This window comes from Lepisosteus oculatus, chromosome 20 (genome assembly GCF_040954835.1).
Source record: "Lepisosteus oculatus isolate fLepOcu1 chromosome 20, fLepOcu1.hap2, whole genome shotgun sequence".
NCBI lineage: Eukaryota > Metazoa > Chordata > Actinopteri > Semionotiformes > Lepisosteidae > Lepisosteus > Lepisosteus oculatus.
Window position 1 is genome coordinate 18,020,251 of NC_090715.1, and position 19,304 is coordinate 18,039,554.

At 41.0% G+C, this 19,304-nt stretch overlaps 1 long non-coding RNA gene across 1 annotated transcript; it reads left to right on the forward strand.

Moving 5' to 3' along the window:
• The first annotated feature begins 16,845 nt into the window (after positions 1-16,845).
• On the forward strand, positions 16,846-19,041 carry LOC138224370 (uncharacterized). Its single transcript, XR_011182844.1, has 3 exons — positions 16,846-17,351; positions 17,777-17,828; positions 18,190-19,041. It is a non-coding gene; the product is annotated as an uncharacterized lncRNA (long non-coding RNA).
• Positions 19,042-19,304: the final 263 nt, after the last annotated feature.

Below are 19,304 nucleotides of genomic sequence, written 5' to 3' on the forward strand. Positions count from 1 at the left end.
TATTATCTTTATTTCGCCATTACCTTGCCCTAACGTGTTATATCAACCTCTGTGCTCTTTTCTACTCTATTACTTGTCTACACTTGTTTTCCATTATTTGTTTTCGTAGTTCACTTGTGTATTTGTATGAATTTTTGTGTATAGGGTTAGTTAAGGTTGTCGGGTACATTCTGCACACGTACTTGATCTTTGTATTAGTAAAACTAGGTTAGTACGGGTGAGTGCCTTTTGTCTGTATGGTTTGGGTAGTTAGTAAAGGCTTAGCTAGGGCATTAGATGACGCCGAAGACGAATGTTTCGGGTTTTGTTTTGGTAGATAGGTCAGCTTTCTCTCACTTTTTTTAGCCAGCTCCATTTATCACGCTTCCTAAGTCCCTCACCAGAAAACTACCTGCATCCAAACCATCCTAAATGTTACACCCCTTTACCCCTAGACACTTGGGTCATAATATTTTTTGGGGTTCGTCCGGGATATTAAATTCCCGTGTTAAGGATTTTTTTTGGCTGCAGAATGTTTTATGTTTGTACTTTTGTGCATTTTGTGACTAGTTAGCGTCATTTCGTGTTTATTTTTTAATAAGGACTGGAATAGGATTCTGAGATTTGGATTTTGTTTTTGGCAAGGTTATTATGACTACTTTTGATTTGAGAAAGTTTGTGGAGGAACCTTCCTTTGAGCAGCTGGAGAGGTTTCTGAAGGATGAGTTGCTCCAACTTGCAGATCACTTCTGAGTTTAGGTATCGGAGCAAGCTCTTAAAAGAGATATCAAGAGAGCTGTGATTGATAGGTCGGTGGAATTAGAGGTCTTTGCACTAGCGAGCAAGAACGCCTGTTCTCCTGGGGTTGGCATTAAACTTGCTATGGCTATAGAAGAACAGGACGAGGTGCAGGTGCAGGTGGCTGAAGATGTAGCGGAGGCTGAGGTCAAGGTCACATTACCTCCCTTTGTACTGTTCTCTCCTATCTCCACTGGGTCAAAAGACGAGAGTCGCCTGAAAGTTTATCTGGCAGCTTGCAAATAGAGGTGCAGGAAAAAGCCCAGGCATGCCAGGCAGAATTTGAGTTGCACCTTGCGTTTTGTAAAATGGAGATTGAGGTGGAGAAGTTAAGTTGCGACAGCTTGAACTTGAAGCAAAACAGAATCCTCATGCTGTACAACCAACCCACTCAGAGGCCTCTAGCATGTCTCCTGTGCAAGATCCACTTTCGACCACCTTTGATGTAAGTAAGCATATTGATTTAGTTCCTTTATTCTGGGAGTCAGAAGTTGATTCGTATTTCAGACCATTAGAGCGAATTGGTGAATTGCTTCGCTGGCCTAAGGAGGTCTGGTCACTGCTGTTGCAGTGTAGATTAGTTGGCAAAGCTCAGGAAGCTTGCTCTACACTTTCTCCAGAAGAAAGTTTGAATTACGATAGTGTGATAGCTGCTATCCTACAGGCCTACAAACTGGTACATGAGGCATATAGACAAAGATTTAGAAACCACCAGAAAGTGTCAAGCCAAACTTTAGTTGAATTTGCTAGAGAGAACATTCTTTTTGACAAGTAGTGCGCAGCAAGCAAAGTTATTGATTTTAACTCAATACGTGAGTTAGCCTTGCTGGAGGAATTTAAAAATTGTTTGCTTGAACATGTCGTAGTTTATTTAAATGAGCAGAAGGTAGTGTCTTTGTCACAGGCAATATTGCTAGCAGATGTATTTGTGCTCACACACAAAAATGTTTTCATGTTTGCGTGCGCGGAGAAGACTTTGTCTACTCCCAGTTCCTAGTCTTAGTCTACCCCAGTAAAAACTAGTCCCCCACATCCTAAAGAGGAGAGTGAATGTTTTTATTGTCACAGAAGAGGTCATGTAATTGCAGATTGTGACAAGAAACCCACCTGCATCCAAAACCATTCTAAATGTTAAACCCCTTTATCCCTAGACACTTGGGGTCGTAACAGTTATTCATCTTGAAACATGTTGCAATAGGAGCCTTAGAAATGTAGATCAAATGAGTTTTACAAACGATGAAATATACTATGCTTCCTACATTAGATCATTCAAGTGATACTTAAATAAAACTGATATTGTAAACATTTCCCCCAATGAGAGATGCCTGGCTATGCAGTGGTGGTTAATTGCATCACTTTCACTTGTATACATCAAATTATGAACAAGTAAAGGTTAATTTCATGCTGAAAAAGGAGAAAGTGTTTCAGCTGCTGAGCATTCTTCAATTGTGAGCTGAATGATTGGCATCAAATTAGCTTTGAGAAATCTTTTCAGAAACAGATTTAGATGGAATTAAAGGCATTTAAAAATAAAAGATATAAATGCAACATGAAAAATGCAGTAGTAAAATACAGTAGTCAAAACCAAAACTTCCTCTGTTATGTTTTTAAACTGAACTGAAATAGCCAGGTCTGCAGTTGTTTAACAGCAATGATAAAGAACAAAACAATTAAGATCGAAGTAAACATACAAAAATATTTGCAGTAAATGCCCAGCAGTCTGCATTGGGGAAACAGGAAGGAGACTCGGAGACCACTTCAGAGAACACGTTAGGGCTGTGAAGATTAAAGATTTCTCCAAGCCTATTTTTTCTCATTTCATCTCTGACGGCCATGATCACACTAATCTCTCTGTCTGTGTTCTCAAAAATGGTTTTCCTAACTCCCACATCAGAAAGACTACAGAAACTAAAATTAACCTGCAGCTAGGATCACAGCTTTCCCCTTCTCTCAACAACAGACTCATTTTCTTCTAAATTCTCTCTATTCATTGTAGGTTTCATTTCACACCTCTCTTCACCTATCCTGACTTCACACTATCTGACTGACCACTCTGTCTGTCCCCTGCTCCCACCTACTGCCCCTCCTCTCTCCCAGCTTTTGTTCTCCTTTGCTACATTACCTTTGCTAACTGCCCTGTCTTTCTCACACCTGAAGAAGGCTCTACGGCCGAAGCGTTGTGTTTTCTTTCTTCTCTTTTCAGCATGGAATTAACTTATTACTTGTTCTTTTGCATACTAAAAATATTACATTAAAACTGTAGTGTATGCAATGCATGTATCTTTACTGCTTTACAAGTCCACTTCAATCCACACCTCAATCACCGCCCGAGAAATTACACTGTGTTGCTAAAGCTGCAACCCCCACTCTTCTATATCTGTTTAACATTATTCATTGATGGGGAATAAGTCATCTCACAGGATGATCCCTCCACCGGTACTCTTTTTTCTGACCACCCCATCATCTCATATCGCCGACCACCTTATCTGCGTAACCTTCTTGTTCGCAGCTCCCTTGACTGCCCACAGCAATCATCCACACCAGGCACTTTCCCCTGCAACAGAACTCGCTGCATCACCTGCAAATATATATCCAACACCACATACATTCAACCTTATTTACTGTATCTCTTGAAAATGCCCAATTATTTACATTGTTGAAACAGGAAGGAGACTGGGAGACCACGTTAGGGAACATGTCAAGGTTGTGAGGATCAAAGATCTCTCCAAGCCCATAGTTTCTCATTTTACCTCTAACAGCCATGATCATACCGATCTCTCCGTCTGTGTTCTCAAAGAGGGATTTCCCAACTCGTATTGCAGAAAGACATCTGAAACCAAAATTATCCTAAAGCTAGGATCACACCTTCCCCCTTCTCTCAACAACCTTCTTATCCCCTCTATTCATTTGCAGGTTTTGACTTCACACCTCTCTTCACCTCTCTCTCAACCTGAGTGTCGATACTGCTTCTCTCCTGCTCCAGCCTCCTCTCCACTCCCGGCTTTTGTTCTCCCATGCTTTATCTACTGCCAGTTTTCCGCTCTCCCTCACACCTGAAGAAGGCTCCAGAGCCAAAACATTGTCTCTTCTCTTTACTTGTTTCCCTGCAGCCTACGCATGCTGATGCAGCTACCCACTTGAAATTGTTCATTGATTACTTCAATGCATTAATTGGCAGGACTAATTTATTTAAGAACTTGTCATTCTAAATCATTGATTAAGACATCCTTCATTAAAGATTTAATGATATGCAAAGATAAAAGATTAGCTAATTATTGTGTTTTATTTAATTGAGGCTCTGTGGTACAGGAGAAAAGTTCAGAGGTTCTGTGACTATTGCCCTAAGAGCCAGTTGGACCGGGATGAAAATTTAATTAGAAGAAATGGGATTCTTTCAGTGGACAATGCTTTTGACATAGTGACTAGAAGTCTACTGTCTGTTCAATACATTACAGTCAAGCCAGAACTTTTAACTTCAGATGTCTTTGAGTCTCAGCAAAAAGTTGAACATTTTGTTAGAAACAGAAGAGTATTTTCACACGATAAGAATGAAAAACATTTTTAATCACTGTGTAGGGAGCTTTAAAAGTTTTTGCAAATTTAAATATTTAGATGGGCTGCAGCAAATTAAATTGTATGTTTGTATAGAATGTATGGAATAGCTGTATTTAAATGAATATTTATCATAGATTTAAAAAAAAGGAAACGGGGAAAAATGCAAGCTTGCGGATTGCTAAAGTAGGTAAGCCCCATATTATTTTTGAAAAACCTTGTTTACCGTTGGCAAAAGAGCTGACACGTATTATGTGTGGAGAAAAAGCTACTAAATAGCTCGACCTGCTGCCCTCTCTGAAAGACACAGTCACTCATAGAATTATTGATGGCGGATGATATCAAAAGTACGCTGATAGAGCACGTTAAGATGAGCAGATGCTATTCACTTCAATTAGATGAGTCTGTAAATGTCGTTGATTTGGCCAATTAGCTCATTTACGTTAGATACGAGTTTGAGGGTATATCCCATGAGGACTGTCTGTTCTGTAAGCTGCTACCAACAGGATCTACAGGAGAGCACATATTTCAGCTTCTGAATGAATTTATTGAAGATAATGGCATCGATTGGATGCGTCGGAGTTTGTACAGACGGTGCTAGAGCAATGACAAGTCGACACAGCAGTGTAGTTGCACTAATTAGTGAGGTTGCTCCAGATATGAACTGCAGCTTCCACCATGAGGCCTTGACCATCAAGAAAATGCCTGATGATTTAAAATCTGTTAGACTCTGTTGTGAATTGTATCAAGGCTCGACCAATGAATTCATATCTCCTTTGTTTGACTAAACAGGCTTACCCTTCTCACTGAAGTGGTGCTTTTTTGTTGTTTATTTTTAATTGTTGTTGTTCCAGTTGTCATTTGTAATGCACTTTGAGAAGCCACCTTTAAAGGTGCTATATCAAATAAAATGTATTATTATAATATTTATATATACTGCTAGAGTAAAACCCGGAGCGCATCAGACTTCCATGGGATCTGGATTGGTAGAGTAAAACCCAGAGCATATCAAAATTCCATGGGATCTGGAATGGTAGAGTAAATCCCGAACAGGATCAGACTTGCATGGGATCCGGACTGGTAGAGTAAAACCCGGAGAGGTCAAGACTTCAAATGGATCCGGACTATTAGGTTAAAACCTGGAGCAGATCACACTTACATGGAATCCGGACTGCTAGAGTTAAAACCGGAGTGGATCAGACTTTAATGGGATCAGGACTGGAAGAGTTAAACCCGGAGAGGATCAGATTTCCATGCGATCCAGACTGGAAGAGTGAAATGTGGAGTGGATCAACCTTCCATGGGATCCGCATTAATGGATTAAAACCCGGAGCGGTTCAGACTTCCATGGGATCCAGACAGCAGGAGTGAAACCTGCAGCAGATCAGTCTCCCATGGGAACCAGACTGCTAGAGTAAATACCGGATAAGCAGATCAGCCTTCCTTGGAATCAGTACTGCTGAAGTAAAACCTGGAGCGCATCACAATTCCATGAGATCTGGATTTGTAGAGTAAAATCCGGACCGGATCAGACTTCCAGGCAATCCAGACTAGTAAAGTTAAACCTGGAGCAGATCTGATTTACATGGGATTCCGGACTAGTATAGTAAAACCCGAAGTGGAAAAGACTTCCATGGGATCCAGACTGCTAGACTAAAATCCAGAGCGGATCAGACATCCATGGAATCCGGACTGGTAGAGTAAAACTCGGAGGGGATCATACTTCCATGGAATCCGGACTGCTAGAGTACATATATAAAATGGAGTTTTACTCTAGCAGAACTGATCCCATGGAAGTGTGATCTGCTCCGGGATAACACTACAAATCCGGATCCATTGGAAGTTTGATCTGCTCCTGGTTTAACTCTTCCAGTCCAGATCCCATGTAAGTCTGATCTGTTCCGGGTTTTACCTTACCAGACCAGAACCCATGGAAATATGAGCTGCTCTGGGTTTACCTCTTCCAGTCCAGATCCCATTGAAGCCTGATCCTCTCTGGGTTTTAATTTTGTTGTCTGGATCCCATGGAAGTCTGATGCGCTCCGGTTTTTACTCTAGCAGTTTGGATCCCATGGGAGACTGATCCATTCCACATTTCAGTCTGAAATCCCATGTAAATTTGATATGCTCCAGGTTTTACTCTAGTAGTCCGGATCCCATGGAAGTCTAATTCGCTCTGGGTTTAACTCTACCAGTCTGGATTGCTTGGAGGTCTGATCCGGTCCGGGTTTTACTCTACCAATCCAGATCTCATGGAATTCTGATGCGCTCCGGGTTTTACTCTTGCAGTCTGGATCCCATGTTAGTCAGATACGATCCGCGTTTTACTTTAGCAGTCCGGATCCCATTGGAAATATAATCTGCTCCAGGTTTTCTTCACCGTTCCGGATAAGATGGAGGTCTGATCCTCTCCGGGTTGAACTCTTCCTGTCCAGATCCCATGTAAGTCTCGTCTGTTCCAGGTTTTAGTCTCACAGTCTGGATCCATTGGAAGTCTGATCTGTTCCAGGATCTACTCTACCAGTCCGGATCCCATGGAAGTCTCATCCGGTACGGATTTTACTCCTGTAGTCCAGATCCCATGGGGGTCCGATCCACTCCGCATTTCACTGTTCCAGTCTGGATCCCATGGAAGTCTCATGCACTCCAGTTTTCATTCTAGCAGTTCGGATCCCTTGTAAGTCTGGTATGCTCCTGGTTTTACTCTACCAGCCCTAATTGGTCGGAAGTCTCATCCGGTCCGGGTTTTACTTATGCAGTCCAGATCCCATGGGAGTATGATCCACCCTACGTTTTACTCTACCAGTCCGGATCCCTTGGAGTCTGAATCGCTCTGGGATTTACTCTACCATTCCAGATCCTTTGGAAGTCTGATGCACTATGGGTTTCACTTTTCCAGTCAAGATCTTTTGGAAGTCTGATCCGGTACTGGTTTTACTCTACCAGTCTGGATCCCATAGGATTCAGATTCGCTCCGGGGTTTGCTCTACCAGTCCGGATCCCACAGAAGTCTGATCTGCTCTGGGTTTTTTCTCTACCTATGCAGATCCGAAGGAAGCTTGGTCCACTCCAGGTTTTACCCTAGCAGTCCGGATCCCATGGGAGTCTGATCCACTCCACATTTCACTCTTCCAGTCCGGATCCCTTGGAAGTCCGATCCACTCTGGGATTTACTCTATCACTATTAAGGTTTCCTCAGCCTGAGCTACATATCTAGTTAGCGATTTTATCTGACTTTTGTCGTTTGTTCTTGTGACCCCCTGGGTTTCAGACCTACCGCTTCTGATCTCTGACCTCGCTCTAGCCTCACAACTTGGATTACATTTGTTTTCTCTCTCACTCTCCGCACAGGGTCTTTTCCATACCTTTTTCCCTCAGAGTATGTAACATTAACTTTTTACTTTTTTAAGGAGTGTAATTTATTTTTTTCATGTGATTTGTGATTATTTTGACCAAATGAAACAGAGCTACTGTCTAGGTTGCTGCTATGTTTGGTTACACAACATGCAATCAGTGAAGTGTTTTTTATGGTGTTGACTTTATACAGATGCAGCCATTCAGTTTCAGTGCTTTCTGTGTGACTGTGTCTGTGGCGTGATGGCTTAAGTGACTGATTTATAAGCCTTAGGTCCAGTGTTCTAACCCAGCTATTGTCATGAGCTTTCATTTAACAAATAAACTTTTCTTTGAAAAACTAAAATAGCAAATGTTATGGACACTACTGTATATTGACATTTTTTATACTGTTAAATATCACCACTGTTCGAAGCTAAGTCATTTATTAATAATGAATAATTTGAAGCTGCTACTACTGTCGTTTTTACTGATTATAAATATTATCGACACTATATTGAATTTGTTGGTCTTTCTAAATATCACAAAACATTCAAAGTTAAGTGATTACCATTTTCCATGAATACTTGCGCTCGTTATTACAGTAACAGAAACTCATAGTTTTCATACTCCGCGATGCAGAGGGCCGGCAACCTTTTAACTGTGACTATATCCACGATATAGCACAGGCCTCCATTGTCTTATTGCTTTTATAAAACGGTCCCCAAATATGCGAATGCTGTATAGAATGAAGTTTAATTTAAAAAAATTATTAAACACGAAAATTAAGATGTTTACGTTCCTTCACCTGAGAATATAGTCCCTCGTTGCTACACAATGCAGAAACACAGTCACAAGTACCATTAGCTAGCAAAGAGGACATTAGCTAGCCAATATGATAAATACAGGGAAAAAAATCAATTGAGAAAAAAAGAGCTGCTGATCTGTTCTACATGCATTTTTAACGTTTAATTAAGAAGAAAAAAACTTAAAGCGTACACAAAGATTCTAAGCTGATCACGAGGAAGAAAGATCACCCATTTTTCACACATTAAAAGTGGTTATTAACTATCGAAACCTGTTTTTATAGCTTTTAAAATCATGTAATGTCTAAGTTAAGCAAGAACACAGCATTATATCTCATTTTTTATTTCTTTTTTAAACTCTAAAAAAATAATTTGCCGAACCTAAAAGTGTTTATAATATAAGGACTATCTAAAGAAATAAATAACGATATAATTATATTCATATACTGTTTGGCAGAATAAACTGAAGAGTTAGTTAATGCTACACAGAAGATAGTATTAACAATATAGTGTTTGCAGGCTCATGCCTGACCAACTGAGGAATTGAACTCAGGCCCCCAGCATCAGTTAATAGGGAAACAGACAGTTGAGCTACAGTGAGACCTGCCCTCACTGCTAACAGACCAGGTTTCACCTATCCATATGAAAGGCAGTGACGCCACTGCGCTGGCAAGCCCTCAGTCACCTGACCAGTGAATGCACTGCATCAGAGAGAGTCAGTATAGCTTCTGGGAAATACATTTTTCCAGCATCAAAGTTTAACTCATTCAGAGCACGCGACAAACTCCAAGCGTTTCATTTTGAACTGAAGACCCTCACACCTGAAGAAGGCTTCACAGCTGAAATGTTGCATTTTGTCTCTTCTCTTTTCAGCATGGAATAAACCTATTACTTGTTCCTTTGCAGACTACACAGGCTGACGCAGCCACCCACCATGAAGTAGTGGGTACAGTGATAATAGAAGTGGATAATGTCATCCCTATTAAACAATGTGCTTATCGTGCAAAACTAAAAACTAAACTGCTAAAATAAAAATTAGGCACAAGAAGAGTTTTATTGGACAATGTTTTGAGGGTCTGGCGGAATTTCTCTGTTAACTGAAGAGTTATAGATGAGACACGTATTACCTCTTTTTACACTTGTAAAAAAGAACATTCCACTCAGTGGGTGATGCATTGTTATCTCAATCACCTGCTAATTCGTTTTACACCACGGGAAGGCAGGAGAATGTGATTGTACTGTAGCTGTACGGAATGTGTGTTGTGTTTACAAAATTAAAGTGTTTGAAATGTATAAAAGTTAAAAAAAACTTACAGCTTACACAAAGATTCTTAGATGATCACGAGAAAGTGTATTACATATCTAATGGTCTAACCCCATTACACCCATTTTGATTAAAATTGCAAACATGTTTAATTAAATGCCTTTATTGATACACAATCTGACAATGTAATGTAAATTGTTATCTTTGTCTTCTAAGTCCCTTAATTAACTTTAATTAGCTTTCTCACCATTTAGATTTATTTTTCATACCATTGTAAAACAAAGCAGGAGCGTATTGTACTTCCTCATGGGATCAAAGGTGGAAAGATTAGATTGTAAGGCTAGCTGGTGTCTGTGTGGTTCGGGCTAGGTGGCTGTGCCAAAAAAATAAATTAAAAACATTAAATAGAACCGGTTTAACAGCTCTTAAGCATACTGTAGTTTTTGTTAACACAACTTTGTCAGTGAAAAGACCGAGGGCACTTTTCCTCCCTCCTACATTCTCAGAGTACAATAGGCGAACCTTCGAATGAAAGACAGTCCCCCTTCCCCCCATGGACAGGTAGACAAATGTTTTCACTGCCTATTATTAGAGGCTGAGGTCCCTGCTATTTTATATTCCTTTTTATTTATATACCTTGTTAATCAAATTCTAAAAGTATGCTTTATTTTATGCTGATAACGAGAAAATTCACAGAAAAGGTTAAAACATTATCACTTTTCACAAAGTATATATACTTAATATGGTCAGAAGGATCACACAAAAAGGTTTCTAAAACAACCACATGTAAGACTTTGATGCTTAAAATGTTTAGGGAGAAAGTGGAATACTGTTGTGTATTGTTTCTTTAAAATACCAATACCAGCCATATACAGTTTGTAATGTAGGGATTTCTATATTTATGTCTTTATTTAGTGGTTAAATTAGTGACAAAGGATAAACTTTTAGCTTCAGTAATGCGTACACAAGAACAATAGAAGATTTTTTTTTAAAGAAACACGTCAAAATGTTTCCAAAACATTCACTTGTGATACTTTAGCTGCTTAGTTACACGATTCCATATTAATATAGCTATCAAGTGAATTTAACTACAACATTTATCTTTTTACATTAACAGCAAATTGTGTTCTTACTACTGTACCGTGTGTACTCTTGGAAAATAATAAAATGTGATAACTTTTTTATGAAGTACAGAATATAAGCTTAATGTACTGCATACAGCTCACATTACAGGTTGTGCGAGCTGGCTTACCAGCACGGTGACGTCACTGCCCTTCCCTGTGGATAGTAGAGTCCACAGCCACTGGGTTGAGAGAAGATCTCCCTTAAGCTCAGCTGGGTGGTTCCCTGTGGAGTGATGCTGGAGGCCTGGGTTTGAGTCCCAAGTGGTGAGGGGCCAGCCTGAGGTGGCAGTGGTGAGGGTGCATACCCATGTGAACCCGAGAGTGCTCATTAATAATGTTACAACAAGTTTATTAAATCCAGAACCCATGCAAATTAAGAAGTTAAAGACTTTGATACATAAAATATTTATGCATAATTAAAATATTTATGACGAAGGTGGAAGGTTGTGTACTTTTGTCCAACAGCAATCTTGCTTTTATAAAATATACCAACTTTTTAATGTTTAATGATTAACATGCTGTAATACACAGTTTAAAATTAAAATTCTAAAGAGTATACAACTTAAATTCTTAATTAAAGATTGTCCCTCAGCAGTGATCAGGATTCGAAACCAGGTGTTTTCTGGTGACAGCTCAAACGCTGTACATGAGAGGTTAAGCTTTATTAGCTCCACCTGGCGGTGATTCTGGATACTATTATCATAGCTGTGGTATGATGTGATATGACACGTTATGACGTGTTGTGATGCAACATGCCCACCGCGTTTTACCACAGCGTACCTCACTCGTTTTGAATGGCTGCATCTGTATGTGTGATATACAGTATGGATACATACACTTTGAACATTTGGAGTTATGTAAAGGACACTTTAAAGATCTCGAATAATTTGAAGTTTGACTTCAAAGTCACTTTTCACCATTTATGGGTTAAGTTGAAGTGATAAAAAGATGGTTTAATCACTAAGAAACTGCAACTAATTGAATAATTGGAGCATATTGCTATTTAATGTGTGTTCTTGTAAGTAATTTGGAAATTAAGTTGGCTTTGGGATGGAGAGATCAATAGGTTAGCTGGCTAATACTTGTTTGATCATAGGAAGCAGGTGTGTGTTGTATTAGAAGCAGTGGGGATTTGGTGTTTGCACTTTGAGGAGATGTTAGGATTGGCTCTTGGTGAATCAGCTATTCCCCTGAGGTCATCGTGAGGCTTATATCAAGGCAGCCTGGGAAGCTGGGCTGTGTTTGTTTCTGTCTATAGCAAGAGAAAGAGCTCTTGAGGCTTTGTGGTGTTGGGCTGGTGGTTGTTAGTTTTTGGTGTTACTGTGCAAGGTGAGTGGTTTTGCTATGTATTTTTTTTAATCAAGAGAAGTTTGGAAGGGTTTTCATAGTTTTTTTTTTAAATAACTTTAAGAAATTTAAGTTTGTGAAAGCATAGGGTGAAGTTAAGGTTGTTGTGAACTTCCTATTTGCTTTTGGTTAAGACAATTTTACATTTTCTATCATCTATAGAAATGAGTCTCTTCGTCTAGTTGTAGGATTCTGAAGAGTTGTGAAACAGATGATCACAGCTGTGACAGCTGGGTTCTGATTTTAGTGTATGAAACTCTTGTTACTAAATACTGATTTGTTTTTCTCTAGGTCTCAAACCAGCAACAAGAAAGAGGATTTATATCCTGACTGAGCAGTTTCACTAGGATAACAAGGAAGAACCTGCTCCCTCTCCTACTCTGTCCAACATGCTGGTGCTTCTGTCTCTGCTGGACTGTAGAAAGCTGCATGTGTTCTTGGGCTTCCCTCAGTGAACAAGGTGAGCTGAAGGTAAGTAGAGGGGAGATACAGGTCAGGGTTAGTGTGAGGCTTTGAAGGCTGGGATCAGTCTATACAGCACTTGTGCTGGTCCCCTCTCTGTGGGAGTGGGGTGGTCATCACTGTTTTGCTTCCCTTGTCTCCTTCAGGTGCTGTTCTGAGAAGATCGTGATAATGAGCACAGTCACTGGAGAGAGGATGCTGGTGGAGTTGCCAGTTGAGATCTTGTCAGAACAGTTTGTGGAAACCTTGGGCTTCTGTGCACAGAGCTGCTTCTTTTTATAAGACTGGTCAGCAGTGGTGTTGATTGTTGTGAGTTAAACTACAGTGCAATGAACAGAGCTCCCAGTCCCTGGCCATCTGAAAGCACAGTGTGGAGTGACAGGCTTTGAGAATTGTTCAGAGGAAGCTCACTGGGTGGCTAAAAGGATACCCACTGTGTGACCTGTTGATGCCCACCTGTAAGTATTGAAGTCTTGTGGTTTCAACAGCTGAAAGTGAAGAGGTGCTGCAAGCAAGTTCCTGGATGCAAATGGTTCTTGGAACAGTTGCAAAGGTAGTGTCTAGAAGGACACTGTCCCTGGAGAAGAGGTGAATTTCACTCCTGTATCATGTTTTTCACTTGGAGTAGGTTAATTTTCCATATACGTGGCTTTTAATAACCAGTTCATGAGTATTGAGTGCTTTTTTACCCATTAGAATAGGCCCAGTGTTAGATTTTGGAAGCTTTTGGTGATTTTCTATCATGTTTGAGTGTTAAATATGAGGTGTAGGCCTTTTTGTGTGTTCTTTTTCTGGGACTTTCTTCTGGGTGCTGCATTTCTACACTGGCATGCACTTGACTGGCTGTCATTCTGGCCCTCAAAAAGTGAATTACTGCTTTGTATTTGATTTATTTCATGGGTGCACACATGTAAGTAAATCACTTTGGATACACTGCAGTACAACAGTGAATTGGCACACTGCAGACTCCTTGCTGGTTAAGGCTCTGTGGAGACAGCATGACAGCCAGGTTCTCTTGATGGGTGTTGGCACAGAAACTGCTTCTCACGGGAGGAACTGCACTGGATCCCTCCCCTGTGGCAACAAGCATAGAGTGGGGGGTTTTCTCTTTGCTCTCTGCAGGGTTTTTCCTGTTGGTTTGTCCTGGATAGGTGCTGCACTGTGAACATTTGTGTAGTTTAGTACAAAACTGGAGCTGGAAGTAAATTTTTTACTGTTTCTAAGTGCAAAGGCTCAAATCTAAATCTTTCTCCACTTCAGGTTCTCCGCTGTTGGAAGGGTTGACCAGGCCTTTGCTCCCAGAGGGATGACCTTTATTTGCCAGGAATAACATGCAGATGTGGCACACTGTAGACTGGGTGCTTTCTCTTCTGTGAAGATCTGCTTGAGGAGTTAAGTGTTCCTAATCCAATACAACAGCCAGGGCACCCAGTCAGTTGCTGAGTGAGCTCTCTACCAACCAGGAAAAGGGACCACGGGAGATCATGTGTGGGGCAGCTCTGGGCTTGACATCGCTTAAGAATCTTTTAAGGTAGGAACAGCTTCCTGTTTTGACTGATGGTCTTTACAGCAGCTTTGTGATGACTGTTTCCGGGAACACCTGAGCCACCTGGCTTGTTGAGCCAAAGCTGACTGTTCCAGGTAGGAGGGGACCCTGATTTTAAAGCCTTCATTTAGCCTGCAGCTGCTGGAGTTCTTTGTAGGTTTTTTTAGCCTTAATGGCAGTATTCCCCTAGCAGAAGCACAGGTTAATCAGAAAATGAGTGCCAAATATTGGAAGTGTTGTGCAAGCACTGGGAAAAAATTGGCTAAATTGTATTATGGTACCACTGGAAAAGAATCAGCAGTATGTAAGATTTATTTCATGGGTGCACACATGTAACTAAATCTTACATTGACTGAAATTTAGAACTGAATTAAGTAAATTGTAAAACGGGGGAAACTATGCTCCTGTCTAGTGTAAGGCAGACTTCCTGATTTAACCCAGTGAGACAGTATTTTTCTAATTTCCTGCACTAAAAGCAATACTGACTGGAATTGGTTGTGTACCGTGCCTTGTGAGAAGGGAGAGAGCAGTATGAAAACGTACTTTTTCTGGAGGACTCCCTTGTTCTGGATGTGTAATTGTGCTTTGTTTAGTACTGCAGTTTGTCCTTGGCTCCTGTGTATTGACTTGTGACTGTATAGGATACTATGGTAGTAAACCATTTCTATTTGGTTCAATTTTTAGAACACACTTGAAGGAGCTGAGTAGTGAACGAAGCTTAGTTTTACCAAATGTCTGTATATGAACAAGCTGTAATCTCTCTGAAGGTAGAAAACATGTGGCTGGAAGGCTTAAATCTATATACAGTGGCCCAGCAATAGGGTTTTAGTGCTATTTGTGCTTTTGTATTTCAATTGTTTAAAATGTTGAAGCTCTAAAACCTTTCCCCTCATGGCGTTCCAGAGAAGGCTGCAGCTGTTAAGTAATGAAGATGGTTGGTGTTTTTGGTCTTGTACTGCTATGGAACCCAAATTTGGGGGGGGGACTTGAAATGTTCATGTAAAACTGACTGTAAACTTACTGCAGCCTTAGGTGTGTTGATTTTTTTTTTTAAGAAGTGAATGTCCACCACTTTTTGATGGGATATACAACTTTACAAAATTCTAAGGTCAATTCGCTGTACTGTAAACTTGTTACTACTTTTTTTGTAGAAGTACTGGTAGTTTTTAGGTGTACATTAGTTGAGCTTGTATGTACCCTAGGTCCACATGGAATACTGTAAATGGAATTAAGAAACATATTTCCTTGGTTTTAGGAATGTGGAGAATGTTAAATTCTGTAAATTGACCTAGAGATCTGAGTATTTGTGGGGAGGGGGAAGCAAAGTTGAAGAATTCTAATGTCTTGCCTTAGGAAGCTTACAAGCTGCTGTCAAGAAGAGAAGCAAGAGCATCTATGTCCTGGGTGAGCAGGGCAAGGACTTGGGTTATTGTTTCTGTTTGGGCCAGTAAGAGGCCAGTGTTTAAGGCTAGGATCGGTGATCAGTCAGGATTGGGGGTTGAGTTGAACTGTACGTTTTGAGATGGATGCACTGAATTTGAATCTGAACTTAAATACTTTTTGTTTTGCACTGCATGTGAATTCCAGCAAGCTGGTGACAACTGTCATAATGGAATATTGCAACAGGATCCGGAGGTTCCCTGGAAATCTGCTGTGTCAATGGAACTATAAGGAAGCGGAAGGCTGTGCCTATTTTTCAGCTATTGCCTGAATCACTGACCTTGGCTGCTCTGTGATGGACAGTTTGGAGGAGTGTCTATCCACTGCAGGAGTCCATGATGCCATTCTGCCAGTGGCCCAGCTCTGAGTAAAGGAGGTTAGTTCTGTCCTGAGAAAGGCGAGGTGATCCACCTGCTCAAAGTTCTCATCAGCCACAACTGTCAAACCTCTGCGTGAGGTGGGAATAGTGGTGGTCGATAATACAATCATCTCACTGCCTGAAGTTCTTGGACCATACCCTGCATCTTTGATGCTGATCTGCTTAACCCAATCAGTGCAACTTTTTGGCCAAGGTAAAGGTGAGTTTGAAGGTAAGTAGAGCGGAGGTACAGCTCAAACTCTTTTCATGAGGCTGGTCAGTAGTGGTGATGATTGTGTTTGTAAATGAGACTAGTGCAATGATCAGTGCTTCCCAGTCCCTTCCACTGTGAAAGCACAGTGTGGAGTGAAAGGCGTGGAGAATCCTGTTCAGAGGAAGCTCACTGGCTGGCTAAAAGGATACCAGCTGTGTGACCTGTTGGTGTCCATTTGTGAGAATTGAAGTCTTCCACTTTGAAGAGTGGAAAGTGAAGAGATGCTGCAAGCTGTCCTTCTTGAAATTCCTTGATGCCCGTGGATCTTGGAGCAGGTACAAAGGAAGTGTCTTTTGACATGGTCCCTGGACCAGAGGTGAGTTTCACTCTTTTCCCATCACGAAAAGGTGCTTTTGGAGAAGGCTGTGTTAAGCTCTTGGACATCTTCAGATGGATAAGGTCATGCTTTAATGTGCTAAATGTTTTTTTCTTTTTGGCATCTTCTGAGTTTTGTTCCCTGCTTGGGTGAAGCACTCCCACACTGACGTGCACTTGACTGGCTGTCATTCTGGCTCAAAGACTGAATTAATTTTGTATCTGATTTATTTCATGGGTGCACACATGTAAATAAATCACTTTGGATACACTGCAGTACAACAGTGACTTGGCACACCAGCAGCCTCCTCCACTGCAGACTCCTTGCTGGTTATGTCTTTGAGGAGACAGCCAGGTTCTCTTGATTGGTGTTGGCACAGGAACTGATTTCCTCACAGGGGAGGAACTGCAATGGATCCCACCCCCTGTGGCACAAGCCCTGGACTGGGGGTTTTCTCTTTTGCTCTCTGCAGGGTGTTTTACAGTTGGTCTGTTGGACAGATGCTGCACTGTGTCCATGTTGGAAGCAGAAATGCTGGCTTGTCTGTTTCTAACAAGTGCAGAGGACTTGGTCTAAATTTCTCTCCTTTTCAGGCTCTCTGCTGCCAGAAGGGTTGACCAGGCCTTTGCTTCAGAGGAAAGAGTGGAAAACAGATTGTGCTGGTCTCCGGGACCTTTCCATGAAGATCTGTTGGAGAAGTGGGGTGCTTGTTCCAAGACAAAGTCAACAGTAACATCAAAGGATCTAGTCAGGTGAGTGGGTCAGGTGAGTCCCTTTCCATCCAGGAAGAGAGATGGGGCATTTTGGGTACATGGGGTTTTAATCGGGTACATTTGGGTACTATGGGTATGTTGATTTATTTGGGTACATTAGTGTAGACTGCATTAGTGTAGACTGCATATCATGTTAAATGGGGTACATTGAGTATATTGGGCAGGCAGCTTTTGGCGTGTGCATGGGAGTTACAGCATACAGTGCAGTACATCTTAAAAATTCCATATATTACTGACTTTTATCATTTTTTACACTTAAAATGGACTTGAAAGACCCTGTTGTCAGAGGACAACAATGTAGGACAATCTGAAAGTCGTGCATTATCTTTAGTTAATTTCACGGAGAATTGAATATTTGAGAATCTTTGATTTTGTAATTATAAGAGTTCTATTTCTTCTCTCAGTGTCCACGCTTTATAAGGCATTGGAAGAGAAGCAAGTGGATCTATGTCCTGGGTAAGCAGGCAAGAACATTCTGGGTTATTTTGTTTGGGTTTGTTGGGGTTGAGGGAAGGGATAAGTTGGTTAGCTGGCTGTTTTGAGAAGGATGAACCTGTAATTTGTAACTTGTATACTTACGAAATAATGTTTTAAACAAGATAATAGAACTGAAGTTCTCCCCTGTGGTAGGAGCCCTGCACCGTGGGTTTTTGCTTTTGGACCCCTGAGGGTGGTTTTCTGTTGGTTTGTCCTGAAAAGGTGTAGCACTGAACATTATGGTGGTTTAGGTCAAAACTGGTGTTGGGAGTGGGAATGTTGGCTGGACCATTTCTGACTAGTGCAGAGGACTCAGTCCAGTTTCTTATTTTTTCTTGAGGTTCTCTGCTGTCTGGGGGATGACCAGGCACTTGCTGCCAAGGGAGGACGTTCACCAGGACTGGAGCCCAGATGCAGCAGACTGGGTAGTGGGTTCTGTCTGCCAAGATCTGCTTGGGGAATCATGTGCCTGTTCCAATTCCAGAAGCCAATGGACTCATCAGAGGAGCATCAAAGCTGCTTTAGAAGTTCCTAACAACAAAGGCAGAGAAAGGGAGGGAGGTCTTTGGTGGGTTAATTGTGGGCAGGAAAGAGGTTCAGGTGCTATTCATGGTACAACAAGAGCTGCATTAAGCTCTAAGTGAATCTCTGCACACCTGCCTTGTAATGGCTGTTAGGACCATGGCTTGTAACTTCAGCACCTGAGCCACCTGGCAGGGAGGAGACAAAGTGACTTCTAGTGCTGGAATGGAGAAAGAGTTGGCAGTTGGTAACTTTTTAGCTGTTTTGCACATTCCAGGCAAAAGCAGAGTTTGAGAGACTCAAAGGTCATGCAATGATTTATTTGCATGGGTGCACACATGTATATAAATTTTGCATTGGCTGTAGAGTAAAACTGAATTGAGCACATAAGGTAGAAATGAATAAAAGGAAAACTAATGCCATCCACTCACTTGGAAAAGAGGGATTGGTTTAGCTGAGTGCCGCTCTTTTTTTGGTACCTGCACAGAAAGCCCTCTGTCATGGGAGGGGATTTCCTACAGAATGACGTAGGAGAAAGATTGGGGTTGTTTGTTCTGTTTTGTGAGAAGGGATATGTAGTTATGCTGCTTTGTAAATTCTTTGCCAGAAAATGTCCTCATGTATTGGAAAATCTATATTTTTGTTGGTGTGGGATGATTAAAAATGGCTAAATGTACTGAATCGGTTTTCTTTTGTTTCTTGTATGCTGATTGTGGTTGTGGTTGTACAAGGTGCTATATTGAGTATATACTGGCACTGGACCTGCTTTTCCCTACATTGTTTTATTTAGGTCACACTCTTTGGGTACATTTATTTTACATTTATTTGGGTACTCTTTGGGTACATTCCTCAGCATAGAGGATGTTTATAAGCAGTTTTAATTTTATTTTTAGTGATCTAAGCATTTGTATACATTCCTGTATTATGAAAACC